The sequence below is a fragment of the Lolium rigidum genome, chromosome 5 (genome assembly GCF_022539505.1).
Source record: "Lolium rigidum isolate FL_2022 chromosome 5, APGP_CSIRO_Lrig_0.1, whole genome shotgun sequence".
Taxonomy (NCBI): domain Eukaryota; kingdom Viridiplantae; phylum Streptophyta; class Magnoliopsida; order Poales; family Poaceae; genus Lolium; species Lolium rigidum.
Window position 1 is genome coordinate 253,828,268 of NC_061512.1, and position 17,045 is coordinate 253,845,312.

Below are 17,045 nucleotides of genomic sequence, written 5' to 3' on the forward strand. Positions count from 1 at the left end.
GCTTTGGCCCTACCCACTATCTTGTTGGGCCGCCCACTTGCTATATGGTGGACCCCACATACTAAATGGGCGCCCTTTAGCGGAAGTGGGACCCACCAGACTTTTTGGCCCTGCCCACTATCTTGTTGGGCCAGCCCACTCGCTCTATGGTGGACCCCACATGCTAAATGGGCCGACCTCATAGCAGAAAGTGGGACCCACCTGTGTTTTTGGCCCGCCCACTATCTTTTTGGGCCGGCCCACTTGCTATATGGTGGACCCCACATACTAAATGGGTCGGCCTTTTAACGGAAAGTGGGACCCACATGCTAATTGGGCCGGCCCACTAACTTCTTGGGCCGACCCGATTGCTTTAATGTGGACCCCACTTTGTAAATGGGCGCGCCCGATATCAGAAAGTGGGTCCCACATGTCTTGTGGGCCGGCCCTTTTGCCTCGTTGACCTAGTCAATCGAGTGCATTCGGCCCGGCCCACATGCTTAGTGGGCCGCCCATTAAAGTTTTGACCGACCAACCTTAGAGGTTAGGCCCGCCCACGTAACTAATGGACCAGCCCCGACTATATAGTTGACCTGGTCAAACTATGTCGGCCTGGCCCGGCCCGCAAACTTATTGGGCCGCCCGCTTAAGACGTGGCGTGCCTCGTGTGGGCCTACCATCTACCACGGGGTTTCAGCCGGTTAACGCCGTTAACCGCGCTAACCGCGTCCGCCACGTGTCGGCTTGCATGACGTCGCAGTCAATGGGCTCCCGAAACACTTGGGCAACCGTCCGATTTTCCGTGGCGAAGGGCGCCAAGCGCGACGGACCGAAAAACGTCGTTGGACTTTGCCTGACGCAGTTTCCACAACAGAACCCATATCGTCGGGTTAGGCCCATGGGCGACGAAAAATACCCCTTAGCGGACGATTTTGAGACGTTGTCTATCAGAACTTTTCTTGTAGTGCCCCCCCCTTGGGCTGCGCCGCCCTGTGGGGTGGGGCCCCCCTGGCACCCCTCTGACTTTTCTCCGGTGCTCCGGAAGCTTCCGGGAATTATAAGGCCTTCGGTCTTGATTTCGTCCGATTCCGAAAATATTTCTTTACTAGGATTTACGCAAACCAAAAGCAGCGAAAACAGAGAACCGTGCCTTTCGGCATCTCGTCAATAGGTTAGTTCTAGAAAACGCATAAAAACGATATAAAGTGTGAACAAAACATGTAGGTATTGTCATAAAACAAGCATGGAACATCAGAAATTATAGATACGTTGGAGACGTATCACCCCCGAGCCCATTCAGCTACAGCCACCTCCAGGTCCGGTGCAGGATCTTCAGTCTCTTCCATCTCAACCAGACCTACCGGACGCTTGAACTTGTCTTGGTACAATTCGAGGTGCCGCTTGCTCATAGGATGTGAGTTTCGCACCATGTGCGACAATGAGCTGTACTCTTCTTGGGAATTCGGATCTTTGATCGGCGTTGCGAGGCCCAATACTGCCGGCTCGATCGCTTCCTTCTCGGATAAACGAACGAGAATAACATCCGGTTCCTGACAGATCCTGAAACGTTGGATGTATTCGGACAACTAGTTTCTCCCGCTCTGCCGCATACGGGCTAGATCGGCAATGCCGGCTTCAGTAGCATCTCGAATGATATTGCACGTGAAAGCTGCTCCTCTAGCTGCTTCCATGTGCGGACTGAGTTTGGTGGCAACGAGGTGTACCACCGAAAGGCTGATCCCGTAAGAGATTGTGCGAAAAACCTCACACGTAACGGGTCTGATACTGAAATCAAGCCCAACTGTGCCAAATATCGGCTTACGTGCTCTATTGAGCTAGATCCTTCTGCTCCATTGAATTTTGAGAATTCAGGGAGCCGATACTTGGGTGGCAGCGGGATCGAGGTCATACTCGTCGAGGTACGGCTTGGAATAGCCGATTGTTTTCCTCTTCGGCAAGATGCCGAACTGGTCTCTCAAGATGGTGCTGATCTGTTCCATGGTATTAGCTGTAGGGACCGAGCCTTCATGACTCGTTCCAGTAGCATATTTTGCCAACCATGCTTGTTTGTCAGCGTCTGCTCCAGAAATCCCTGTTGGTGCAATTTGGTTTGTGCGCGCCAAGGCATTGCAGTCCGGCACATATGTGCACACGTATCCATGTGGGATCTCCTTAGGCGGCTCATATAGGAACTGGCAATCGCTAGGATCGCCTCCAACCTTGTAGACAACGTACGCCGGTGACCCCGGCGGCTGCGGCGCCTAGCGCGAATGGTAGCGGTGGTCTGATCTGGAGCGGTACCTCTCCCTGGTGAGTCCCTAGGGTAGGTCCTAACGGGGAGTACTGATGCTTCATGATTTCATGCACCACACGGACCGCGACGCGCTCGAGAGTATTCACCAGGCTTTCAGAGTAGCGGTGAAGAGAATGAGCCGCCATGTAATTGATTTCCTGGCGCAGAGCTCTAGTACGTTCCTCCGAAGGGGTAGACAGGTCCACTCCGTCAAGAACACCTTCAGGGGAGAACCCCTTCCACCTTACGCCATGTGAACGGGTCCTCACGAAGGAGCCGAGTGAGATCGGCTTCCAAGATGGCTTTCATCTCATCATACTTCTTCTTCTGCTCTTCTGGCAGATCTGCGTACGTGACTGGTTCGCCAACCACCTCCTCCGCAGCTTTTGACATGGTTGCTGCAGATGTCGATGCTATTGTTGTTGCGGAAGGTCCCACCGGGCGTGCCAGAATGTGTTGCGGTCAAAAACCCACCGGCGAGTATCGACGGGCAACACAGTAGAGCCGGGAGGCTCCCGGGATTGCGGTCGACCCTGGTCCCTCGGGCGACGGCCCGCAATGCCCTTCGGCACACGTCCTGGTGCTTACGAGGGCGTGCCACCTGATCTATACCTGGTCAGGAAGGTGATGGATTGCTTCAACTAGTTTCCTGCATGGCAAACACGTAAATATTAAATACGAGCCCCGATCGGCTCTTAAGTTGTTCTATGGATCGGCTCTAAGAGCCGATTGCCCCATGGTTCATGTTAGATTTATAAGGACATGGGGATCATGCTTTACCAATATCAATCTAAACTAATCTACGATAGTCTAGGGTTTTCACCGTATAATCGGAACATCCTATGCGTAATTGAGCCTAGCAGATACGTAAGATGATGAAAAACCAACCCTAAAGAGGCCTAAAAACCAACGTGAAGTTGATCCCCGGAACAATCCCTCTAGAGCTTAGTAAACCACACCTTACACACTACCGGATCCTTCAACCCGTTTATAAGGCCTAACCATACGGATATCAAACCAATCCTTGAAGAACAAGGAGCAACTATAACGGATTAGATCTACTAAATAACGAACAAGCAAGATGCTTCCCTTACACCTAAAATAGGTGTAAGGGCAACTAGATATCGAGGGGTAGTGTGGCTAAACAAGTATATCGTGAAAGCATTGTCATCAACCCCAAAACACCTAAGATAAGGGTGTTGCTCGCCATCAAAAAGGCTTCAGCACGAGCAACACCAACAACGAATAAGCGATACGCCTAGATCGCAAGATGCGATCTAGGCAGCATGTTGCTTACCGGGAGAAACCCTCGAAACAAGGGGTGGCGATGCGCCTAGATTGATTTGTTGTGAACGTGATCGTCCTCCTTTCTCAATAACCCTAGATACATATTTATAGTCCGTAGACTCTCTAACTTGGGAATAAACCCAACCGTGTACGAGCTAAACTCTATCTCTTAATTCTAACCGACACGTAACCTACTATAATTTACAAATACACGGGCACTCTAGCCCAATTCCTTGCGCAAGGCCGGTTCAGAGACACTTCAATACACATGTCTTCTAAGCCCATCTTCGGTCATGGCCCATCTCCAGACTCGGTTAAATTCTGGTGATAACAGGGGTTTTATCCCCGACGGATGTAATCAAATGTTGTGGCACAAGTTTGCAACCTCTGCAGAGTGTAAACCTATTCGAATAGCCGCGTCCGCGGTCATGGACAGTTGGAAAGGCCATACTGTTTCCGTCATCAGAATTTATATCTTTTTGAATTTGAATCACAACAGAGTTGTGGGAATGACACTAATGTTCCCACTTGAGTTAGTTAGCACTTGAGGAGTTGTTTACTAAAATGTTTCTAAACTAAAATTGGCTTTATGCAAATAACCTTAGAGCTTAGAACACTTTCAATAGCCATGTTAGTACTTACTTTAGTATTAGTTTGCGAGTACTTAAAGTACTCACGGCTTTGTCCCTGGCTATTCAAATGGCCAGACTATGAAGCCGAGCAGACGAGTACGAGGATGACGATCGAGCAGGACGTCTACCACAACTAGGAGCTTCTAACGTCAAGCGTTGGCCTGTGGACTAGAGAGTCCTTGTATCTTACGCTTCCGCTATGAACTTGTGTTTGTTCGTTGATCAATAGATCAACTATTCGTGTAATATGGATCATGTGATTCCAAGTTGTAAGACATTATGGTTTGTAATGAATGATGACTGTGATACTTAACTATTATGCCTCACAACAACAATTTCCTGGGATTGCGATGTATGACATAATAGGCATCCGGACGTAAAAATCCGGGTGTTGAAAAACTCGCTGAGAACGCCCTCAATGTTGACCCTAAAGCCAAACCTGTACAGCAGACGTTACGTTGTTTTTTGGAACCAAAAAGAAAAGCTATTGCCGAGGAAGTTAATCGGCTCCGCAAAGCTGGTTTTATTCGGGAGCTCAAGGAAGCCGAGTGGGTAGCCAACCCAGTCATGGTGCCAAAGAAAGACACGACAGCTCTTCATATGTGTATCGATTACACAAGCCTCAACAAGCATTGTCCAAAGGATCATTTTCCGTTGCCTCGCATCGATCAAATAGTCGACTCTACAGCCGGGTGCGATCGTCTCTCCTTCCTCGATGCTTATTCAGGGTATAATCAGATCAACCTCAAAAAAGAAGACCAAGAGTTAACCACATTCATAACTCCACATGGCGTTTACTGTTACAATGTTATGCCGTTTGGACTGAAAAATGCGGGTGCAACTTATCAGCGGTGCATGCAAGCTTGCCTTGGAGATCAAATTGGTCGGAATATTGAAGTCTACATCGATGACATCGTGGTTAAAACCAAAAACGCAGCTACCCTCATCAACGATCTAAGAGAAACTTTCGACAATCTCGACAGGTACAAAATAAAGCTGAATCCGAAGAAATGCTTCTTTGGGGTACCAGGAGGCCAAGTACTTGGGTACTTTATTTCAACAAGAGGGATAGAAGCCAACCCTTTAAAAATCAAATCCATCCTCGACATGGAACCGCCAAAGAATCTGCATCAGGTGCAGCAGTTGGTAGGACGGTTGGCAGCGCTTAGCAGATTCATTGCAAAATTGGGAGAAAAGACTTTGCCGTTTTATCAGCTCATGAAGAAGTCAGAAAAGTTCGAGTGGACAGCCGAGGCACAGGAATCTTTTGATAATCTAAAGAAGATCTTGTCGACATCTTCAGTACTCGTAACTCCACAGGAAAAAGAACCAATGCTTATGTATATAACTGCAATGGTGCAGGTCTTCAGCACGGTTCTAGTTGTCGAGCGAGAAGAGGCAGGGAAGGTTCATGGTGTACAACGACCTATTTACTACCTCAGCGAGGTACTCACACCGGCGAAGCAGCGATATCCTCATCACCAGAAGCTGGCATATGCTGTGTGGAGGACAGAGCGCAAGTTACGACATTACTTTATAGAGCATCCGATAATCGTGGTAATCGAAGTACCATTGAAGAATATACTCACCAACCCAGAGGCTACGGGCAGAGTATCTCAATGGGCTATCGAGATAGCGCCACATGACATAACTTATGTCAATCGAACAACAATTAAATCTCAGGTTCTTCCAGATTTCTTGGCTGATTGGATTCAATCGCAAATTCTGGCAGCACCCGACATGTCTGGATCCTGGACGATGTATTCTGATGGGTCGAAGCGGAGTACAGGTGCAGGAGCCGGAGTAGTATTGATCTCACCACAGGGAGACAAAATGAGATATATTCTGAGGATGAACTTTCCACTCCCGACAAATAATGAAGCAGAGTATGAAGCACTGTTACACGGGATGCGTATGGCTAAGGCATGTGGAGCAACTCGGTTGGAAATTTATGGAGATTTAATCTTGTGGTACAGCAGTCGATGAATTTATGTGACGCGGTCAGTAACAACATGATTGCTTACCGTCAAATATACCAGTCCATGGAAGCCAAATTTGAAGGATGCGAGCTAAAACACATCGGCAGGGCTAGCAACGAGGAAACCGATGCTTTGACAAACATAGGATCCACATGTTGCCCTATTCCAGATGGAGTCTTCTATGAAGTAATCACTCCGAGATCCATTAAAGAAAAAACGTTGGCACCTTCAGAAGTGTCGACTGCCGGCCCGAAAACTGTGCACCAGGAAGGTGTTGAAGATTCCACACTACAATCTACAAAGAAAGTCCTTCTCCTCAAACCTCTTTGGACTGAGCCTTTTCTATCATATTTGATAGAGCAAAAATTACCAGATGATCCGACGGAAGCCAAGCGTATCTTACGCAGGTCTAAGGCCTTTACTATAGTGGATGGTGAACTTTATAACCGCAGCATCTCTGGCATCTTTCAAAGGTGTATCGCCATTGCTGATGGAAAGGCTCTATTGCGACAAACACATGAAGGAACTTGTGGTCATCATGCAAGTAGTAGGGCTCTTGTAGCCAAAGCTTTCAGAGCAGGGTTTTATTGGCCAACAGCAGCATCTGACGCTCGAGATTTGGTGAGGAAGTGTGACCCTTGTCAACGTTTTGCACCAAAGCCGCACGTGCCTGCACCGGATCTAATAACAATACCTTTGGCCTGGCCCTTTGCGCAATGGGGACTCGATCAAGTTGGTCCACTTCCGAGCACCTGGTGGGCACACGTATCTATTGGTCGCAGTCGATAAGTTCACTAAATGGATTGAAGCCGTACCAGTAAGAGATCAAACAGCTAAAACTAATGTTAAATTCTTTAAAGGAATAACTTGTGATTTCGGTATGCCTCATAGCATCATTACAGACAACGGAACTAATTTTGATTCCAAGGAATTCGATAAATTCTGTGATGACGGTGGTATCAAACTCAAAATCGCTTCAGTTGCACATCCTCAAACCAATGGTCAAGTCGAAAGGATCAATGGCTTAATATGTGACGGCACTAAAAAAACGCCTCACAAGCGCAACTGGATCCTGGGTCGAAGAATTACCATCCGTGCTCTGGAGCCTGCGGACTACGCCAAATAGGTCAACCCAATATACACCGTTTTTCCTTCTTTACGGAGCCGAAACAGTTTTACCAGCCGATGTTTGTTTTGAACCTCCTCGGGTGACCGCATACACAGAGACAACTTCCATCCATGCACTACAAGATGTTGTAGATCTCCTTGATGAAGCTGGAGACATTGCCTTAGCCAGAACAGCCGTATATCAACAGGCGATACAAAATTACCACAGCCGACGAGTTCACAACCGAGGCTTCAGCGTTGGTGACATGGTTTTACGACTGAAGCAAGAAAGACCTTTGAAACTTGAATCTCCATGGAAAGGACCGTTCATAGTCACTGAAGTAATACCAGGAGGAGCTTATCGACTCAAGAACCCTGATTTGGGCAAAGTCGTTGAAAATCCATGGAATGTTGCACACTTGCGACGATTCTATGCGTAGAATTCAACTATTCCTTATTCGCTACATGAAGGCTTCTTAGCTCGTCACATATTATGAATAATTTTTTTGGTTGAGCTTCCATCTTTATTACTTATTTCACCACTGGAACGGTTGTTCGGGTCCCTTTTATTGGCTACTACTCCCATCGGGAGCTTCGGCTAAAAATGTGTGTTACACAGCCAACTCGATAATACTCAGGGCTGCAAGGAATTATTACAGTATTGATAATTAATTAATACTCCCACCGGGAGAGATACGTCCAAAACGTATCTACTTTCCCGAACCTTTTTGTTATTATTTTCCCTCAAACTTATGTGTTTTGAATGCAACTAACGCGGACTAACGCTGTTTTCAGCAGAATTGCCCTGGTGTCTTGTTTTTTGTGCAGAAAATCAACTTTCGGGAAAAATCCCAGAAATATACCCAAATGCTTTATTTTCCCGGGGAACTCACGGAGTCAGAAGGTGAAGAGCAGGGGTGCCTGGAGCTGGGAGTACATGGCCCAGGCGCGGGCGCGCGGCCCAGGCCTGGCCGCGCCTGGGGGGTGTATTCCCAACCCCTTCATCATTTCGGCCTCCCCTTTCGGCTATAAGATCCTCGTCACGAGAAAACCCCAGGGGGTTCGAAGTTATTCCAGAGAAAAGTCCGTAGTGCCGCCGCCTCGCGAAACCCTATTTCGGAGGCAGGAACTTCGTTCTGGCACACTGCCGGGACGGAGAATTGGAGGAGATCATCGCCATCGCCATCACTGACGCCTCTCCATCAACCATCCATGATTCCCCCATCCATGTGTGAGTAGTTCCCTCGTTGTAGGCTGAAGGGGATGGTCGGGATTGGATGAGTTCGTTCATGTAATAGCATTAGAATTGTTCGGGACATAGTGCCTAGTATCCGTTGTGAGTATTTTATGCATTGTTGCAACTTGTTATACTTAATGCTTGTCACTTTGGGCTCGAGTGCCATGATTTAAGATCTGAACATATTGTGTTTTCATGATGATGTTTTGTGCAAGAACCACCTGCAAGGGCCCGGCAGGGGATGTCAGCACCTGCCGCACCCGCAGAACTCGTTGGCACCTACATAGTCCAAAACCCTACATATATTTGCCTTTCACCCCGCCCCTCTCCAATCCATACTCCCGCCCAGAGTATTCTCTCAAACGCAACGACCGTTGTGCCTTTGAAGAAGAAGGCATCGTAGCAGCACAAGTCGACATTGCAGGTGAAGGCACCCACGATGTCTACCGAAAGTGCAAGTACGTGATGGCCGATCACAATAGGCACCACAAACCCGGTGAGGCCCATATGGCCACGGTGGAGGCCTCCTTATCGGCGGCGCAGGTGGCCGCTAGCCAATCCAAGGATGGCCACCGGAGGCGGACAAGGGAGCACAACCGTTGGCTCATCGAGGAGCCCCATCCATTTGATCAATGTTACCGATGAAGTCAGTATTGTTTTTGTAGCTGGACTTTGATGGCGATTTGGTGGTCTAGTGTGGTGCCCGAAACTTGCATTTTATATTCAAATTTAGATGTGTGAGACTATGAATTTCTATTTTACTCGAAAATTTCTATATATAGTGTGATGTTGGATTTATTCTTTTGAGCCAAAATGTCTATTGGGGCCAGTCATATTAGAAGCGATTGTGTGGGCATCCCGTCCCAATACGAGGCCATTGTGTGCGGTGCCCCAATAGCACTCGGCGCTGCTGCCAACTACGATTTTTGGGACGCGCCGGTGTAGATCGCTATAAAGTGGAGGCACGGGGCCAATTTGAGGTGACACTATAAAACTATACTCCCTGCGATTTTATTTACTTCGAGTCCTAGGTTTATTAAAAGCCAAAATTACATAATTTGACGAAAACTATAAGTCAATATTCATAATACTAATTACTTAAAATATTAAAATATTGCTTATGGTATTTCTAGTAAAATAGATTTTATATTTAAGATGTTGACTTTTTTGTAAATATCTGATTAAAGTTTATGAAGTTTGACTTCGACTGAATTCAGAAGCCGAAATAATTGTGAACGCATATCTGTTAAGCCTTTGTGTATTCTTTGCCGTTCTCGGCCATTCTAGGGAGATACATAAACTATTTGTTTGGACTTTGGACCACGCCACAGTATTTTGCCGCAGCTGCATTTCCATGCCAGGGCGAGATCCAGTGGCCTACTTCTGAATCTCTGTGGCCCCAAGCGGCATGCATTTGTGCTGCTGTGCTGGTCCAAGGAGACGGTTTATCTGTAATTTATGAGCACTCAATGCTAATCAACCTTATTCTTATTCTGAAAGCTGACTGTCTAGCTAGTGCTAAAAATGGTTGCACACTCCAGGACCAGCCCAGCACATGCGTGCACCAATTCTTTGACGACCCCAATGTTGGACCTGATGTTCTCCCTCCGACTCCACAATGCATTACCCTCCCGAGCCTCCAAGGACAGATTCTTTATCATGAACCAAAAAAATACAGAAAAGTACAGATGCTTTGTAGCTACAAAGAAAGGAAAAAAAGGACATACTACCTCCGTCCCAAAGAATAAGGCGCACACGTATTCCAAGACGAACTTTGACCATAAAAATTGAGCAACAAAATCTTGGTTATATTATATGTAATTAGTATCGTTGGATTCGTATTGAAAAGCACTTTCTAATGATGTTAATTTTATACAAACAATCTTTATATATTTGAAATAATACTTAGTCAAACAAAAAGCACGTAAAACGAGGGCGCCTTATTCCTTGAATCGGAGGTAGTATATTCTTCGATGAGGGTGCACCTCACCTGGGTATCTCCATCGGTCCGGATTTGTTGTCACATCGCCGTAGATCATCCCTGTGTGGCCTCTTTTGATCCGACATTTTGAGGCATCACAAGTTCACACGAAAATAGTATAAGTACTGCTTAGCAGAGTTGCAGAGCATCCATCGATGTAAGAGCATCTCCAGCAAGCTGATGCAAAACGGATGCGAAAAGTAATCGCGCCCCTCCATTTGTGCTGGGTCGCCGATACGAGATTGGTCTTTGGGCCACGACGGACCGTTTTGTGTCTGAAGGTGCCCAGCGGCTCAACGCATTTCACTCTCTGCACAATATTTTCATTGATAAAACAATTTAAACATGAAAATATAAAAATGCCATGGCCTGCTAAACCCTAGCCTACTCCTCACCGATGCTTGGCAGTTGGGTCAGGTCGACAAGATTCGGGATCGCCTATGGTCAGTTGGGAACCGACAGAGGAAATGCAGTGCGGCCGCCGGTGCCTATGAGGGCACAGGTGGCAGTGGAGATGGCACCGAGGCCTGCAAGGCCAGGGTGAAGGCCTCTTCCTCTGACAGGCATGTCGGCATGTGCTCGACGACGTAGGGGGCATGGAAGATGCTAGCTACAAAGTCCTCGGAGCCATCCCGCGTTTTGTGGGGCATCGGAGGCGATGGAGGTGGTGACGTACGCGGAAATGGCTGCCGCGGATGTGGCGGCGAGCCGAAGTTCTAGTCCTTGTCGTCGAGGAACCCCGTCTTCCACCGCTTGTCGAGCAATACATGCCGGCGGTGGTAGGTGTCCCACACGGGGGAGTCGACGACGAAGTCAGGGCCGGCGCGGAGGTCCGCCGGGAGAATGGCACGCATGCGCCGGATCTCTTCGCGCCGCTCTGAGCTGCAATGTGGCACCGGCGGGACGGGGCCTTGCTTCGTGCTGAGGTGCCACCCGCCGGGCAGGAGCACGTTAGTCTAGCACCCGTACGGTTGCCGGTTGTAGTAGAGCACCCGTTCGATGGGGGTAAGAAGGGGGCCCTGATCCGTGGTTTGTACTCCTTCGTTGTTTGCGACGAGGAAACCTAGTGGTCGCTCCTCTTCTTCCCCATGGCGCCGCCTGCTTTCTTTGGTGTGGTGGGTGCAAGCGTGGCCAGAAATAGATAAATGGGGTTAAGGAGGTGTGGGCGATGGTAGGATGTTGTCGGTGCCCTTTTAAGGATGGCGCGAGACACGAAGCCACGTTCCATTGATGGTGGCGCAAAAGGCCAGCCGACGCCCACCAGACCTGACGTGGCCATTGAAGACGAGGCACGTCATTGATGGCGAAGGCTACGACATGCGTAACCGTGGGAGCAACGCGGCCTCGTGCCGGTTGCCAGGAGGGCCCATGGCGACGGAGCGCAGACACGCGTTGTGTCCGCGACTTGTCCGTGCAAACGCATCCACAGTGCAAATTTTAGCCGCGTTTGCATCCTTCCGGACAACCCGATCAGTTTGCGTCAGGCCGCTGATAGAGGTGCGATTTTTTGACTGGGATCCAGGCCTCCCCTGGAGGTCACGCTGCTGAAGATGACTAAGACTAGTCACACAATGCATAATATCATAAGATAGTACTACCTCCGTTTCAAGAAATAAGACGTACATGTATTCTAAGACGAACTTTGACCATAAAAGAAGTTGAGCAACAAAATATTGATTATATTATATGTATACAGTATCGTTGAATTCGTATTGAAAAGCACTTTTTAATGATGCTAATTTCATATAAACAATCTTTATTCATTTAAAGTAATTCTTGGTCAAACAAAAAGCTCGTAAAACGAGAGCGCCTTATTTCTTGAAACGGATGTAGTATCATAATATCATCATATTTAATGTTTTGTGGAATCTCAATGTAAATGTGTGTACATGATATATTTGCTACTACCTCCGTTTTAAGGAATAAGGCGCACACGTATTTTAAGATGGACTTTGACCATACAAATTGACCAACAAAATCTTGATTATATTATATGTAATTAGCACCATTGGATTTGTATTAAAAAGCACTTTCTAACGATGTTAATTTCATTCAAACAATCTTTATATATTTGAAGTAATTCTTGGTCAAGCAAAAAATCACGTAAAAGGAGGACGCCTTATTCCTTGAAACGGGGGTAGTATTAAGTTTTCTAGTTTTACGTGCTATGATACAGTATCATATTATGATACTAGTACACTCATCTCTCACCTCATTAATTGGTGTGCCATCTTAAATTTTTGCCAACATAGCATGCATGATACTACTAATAATATTCTCATTGTAGCTAGTCTAAGATACACCTGGGCAAAACTCGGGCCAAGCCCGAAAAAGCCCGAACGTAAAATGCCAAGCCCGAACCCGTCCCGGCCCGACCATCGGGCCTATAAATTAAGTCCGAACCCAGCCCGAACAGGCTAAAAGCTCGGCCCAAACCTGCCTAAAGTGCGAAAACTGCAAGCCCAAACCTGGCCCGGCCCGATGTTCGGGCTCAAAATACAAGCCCAAACCCGGCCCGAAGTGCAAGCCCGACCCAGCCTGACACAGGATTTTTGAGCCGGATCGGGCCGGGTCGTCCAGGCCGGGCTGCCCATGCCCAGGTGTAGTGTAAGACAGCCATGCCGTATCAATTGGGTGGCTAATGGTAGTGGTGGTACTAGATGGGAATCGGCGAATAGAAAAACTTACCAGTTAGGGTTTGGCCGTACAGACATTTGTGTTGCCAAAGCCATAATTTTCTCCGCACATCCATCCTAGTACGGAATTTTTTTTTTTCCATCTCTGTTGCCTCTCCGGAGATATTTTGGTGAAACTATACGACGCTTGCATATACCAGCCGTGGCTAACCTCCCACCACACACCGTGGACCAATTAATGATCGTTGGTACTTTCCAGATAAAAATAAAATCCCAGGAGATTAGGCTGGTCATAGTGCATAGTATCATATTGTAGTATCATGCATATGATACTTGTCTATGATACTATCACTATAGTGGGTGGTATTTTAGAGTAGTATCATAATCTTCTAAATTTATTGTTTTGTAGAATCCCAATACAAAATGTGTGTACAAGATCTATTAGCATTAGCTTTTCTCGTAATGTGCGCTATGATACAGTATCCACCTATGTTACTCTAATCTTGTCTCTCCTCATTAATTAGATGCCACATCAGCGTTTTTGTGAGCCTAAGATGCAGTACTACCTAAGATATAGCACTATGGCCAGCCTTAGTGACGTGATGTCATCAAGCTGGCTGCAGCTCGGCGCAAGTGGATGAACAGATACCTTACTACTCCCTCCATTTCAACGAATGTTTTGCGTGTTTTTCTTTGATTTTTCAAAAATATGTAAATATTGTTAGCATAAAATTATCATTATTAGAAGGTGTTTCTAAATATAAATCTAACGATACTAATTATGTATAATATAATCAAGATATTCTTATTTACTCTTTTCGTTCAAAGTTCTTCTTGAAATACTGAGGTAGTACAATACTCCTACAGGCTCTGATGTCTGATTGCTGCTTTGCCTAGCTACAAACCTAACCCAGAGAACCTTATTTTAGTAATCTTTACTATTATATTCGAGTTGGTCGTACGTCATACAACGCGTTTGGTGAAGGAGATTCGGAACATCCGGACCGTTCGATTTTTGTCTTCATCTCCCCTCATTATCCAACCATCCATCTCCCGTGTGCCTATCCGCTTTTGACTACAGTGATTAACGCTCAATCAAATCAAATGAAAGCGGGTTATCTTGTTTCCTAAAACTACCAAATCATATCATTCATTTCCTTTTTCGCAAAAAAAGATCATTTATTTCCTTGTTATCAATTTTAGAAAAGGCAGGACATAACGTGAAGGCTTCAAATCGTGACGCTGACGCCACAATACCAAATGTCACATTCCCACCCGGCCTGCTCCCTCTCGCGCGCCGCCGCCGGCCTGCTACCTCTCGCGCCGCCGGCAAGGTCCGCGCGCGCGCCGACCTGCTCCCTCTTGCGCCGACAGCCTGGTCCGCGCGCCGTCTGCCTGCTCCGTCTCGCGCCGCCGTCATACTCCCTCTCGCGTCGTCGGCCAGGTCCACGCGCCGTCGGCCTGCCTGCTTCCTCTTGCGCCGCCGGCCAGGTCAGCGCGCGCCAGCCTGCTCCGTCTCGCGCCGCCGTCCTACTCCCTCTCGCGTCGTCGGCCAGGTCCATGCGCCGTCGGCCTGCCTGCTCCCTCTCGCGTCACCGGCCAGGTTCGCGCGCGCCGCCGGCCAAGTTCTCCGCGGTCGCCAGCCAAGTTGGCCACCCTCGGCGCACGCCCCCATCCAAGTTCTCCGCCGGCCAAGATGGAGCAGGGACGGGCCGCGCGCGCTGGAGCACAACAGCGAGGCCGCGCGCCATGGTTCAGCGAGTATGTTCAGCGAGTACCTTTCAAATTAGATCAGCTCGCTGCTATTCGGATGAGTAAAATGAATCCTCCGAGGTAATTAGATGTTTCTTACATGTGAACGATGCAAACATATGGTTTCAGGTCTGTGCAAATCTAACATGGAACTCTGGTTATGGTTGAAACATTCTTAATGTTCATGTTGGTACCACAGTCCAGCACTGTTATTAGTGCATACGGGTTAGTATTATGAACCACATGCTATTTTTTTTTGTCTTGGATTCAATTAGGGACCTGCAGTTTTTATAGCTTGGGTTGTGTAGATCAGAGAAGAAATGCATTGGTCGATGAACCACAATGTTGGTGAAGTGAGGTCTGAGGAGATGATTCAAGTGAGGAAGTACAAAGTTCAAACCATGCTATAAAACTTTGTGCATCATCTATGGTTCTTTTATATGCTTGCATGCTCTCATTTGTATGGTTTTGCAATCTTTGTTGAAGCACTACTGGAAAATGAATTTCTACTTTACCTTTTGCCAACCAATTATTTTATGTGATTGGTCATGTGAACTCTCAATATGTGTATTATCTCATATGTTTTTTCACTTGTAAATTGCAGTCGTAAGCAAGGCTTGTCAAATTGGACTGTAAGATTGATGGACACATGAATAAAACCTGTGCAAGTTTGATCCATTTTTGTGCTCACTTGTACTAAATCTGACCATGTGGATGCTCTGACATGGATCCCGGGGAACATTATCTCAGGTAATGAAATGCACCTTCTAATGCGAAGACGGAGTAGATGATCAATAGCTTAGACAAAAGAGGTAGCCACGAAATCTTTTTTGAGGAGGTTGGCTACAAAAAATAAATTGAGTTGTTTGCAATGCTTAGTCTCTCAAAATTAAACATGAATCCAGGTTTACTGTAGTTGGTTTGGTCAAAGAGTACGTGCTCAGTTAGAATGGGGACAATAATCAAAAACAATAATTGGATATTTTTGGGTTTTTACGCTGTCTATTTACCATCAGGAAGAATTACTTTGGCAAACCAAAATGAACGTTGGTACATTCAGATCATGATTTATATAGGTAAACCTGACCTGACTAGACCACATTTTGATTTATATTTACTGGGTATTAGTGTATAGATACATTACATACTGAATGCGTTTGGTTTGTATTGGAGGTAAATAAATCAAGTTGACACGGTGAGAGACAGTTTCATTCAAGACTGAAATTAAAAGTGAATGCTTGATGTTCCGTGTATAAAAGTTGTATTTAGAATTTTTTAGGTTAAGGTTTCAAAACTAAAATAGTAGTATTAATTTACTTTGTAGGGATGCATATTTTGAAAGAACCATGTATGGCAAAGTGCTCTCGATCGTGTAAGTGGCCTGGAGAAGTCCGTAAGAGAACTAACATGATTGCATGGAAATAATTGCTACCTTTTGTTGAAGGAGTGTTAAAACAAGTTCACTGATCATTCCTGCAATTATATGCTATTGAATGGATTAAAAAATAAAAATATGTTTTGTACTTTTGTGTATACCTTTTCTGAAGTTTGTATGAAACTTCTGGCATGCGATTTTAACATCCGAACTCTTAGAGTTGCAGTGTATTATGACCTTTGTTGGTATGGTCAATTGTTGCGGTGTATTATGCTTTATTTGACCTATTGAAACATCTAAATCCGAATGCTTGTGAATTTTCTTGTTCACTATGTTTACTCATGCGACTAAAAAAAAAAAATATGGAGCCGTAGCAACGCACGGGCATTCAACTAGTTTACAATTATTTTGGAATGTGCTTGAAAGAGAACATGATGCTGCTATTATTTTTTAAATACTTCCTCCTTTCCAAGTTATGTTAAACACATTTAATGGTTCAAGTTTAAAACAGAGGGAGTATCAATTAGTACCTATCAAATTATATCTTAATTGTACTAGTAATCCATATCATCGCAAGGGAGCTTGCAACCGACACAAGGTTTACTGAGGTCCCCCCACTGCAACCAATGCCATCACAGGCCAAGGGCACGCTCGAAGTGCTCAATATCTTGCATGTAGAGGCCACCAAGCTTAGACCATCTTTAGCGGAGCCTTTATTTTTCAGAATTGGAAAAACGAAGTTCGGTCTCCTAAAAAAACGCAAATTTAAATTTTGCCGGTAAAGTGA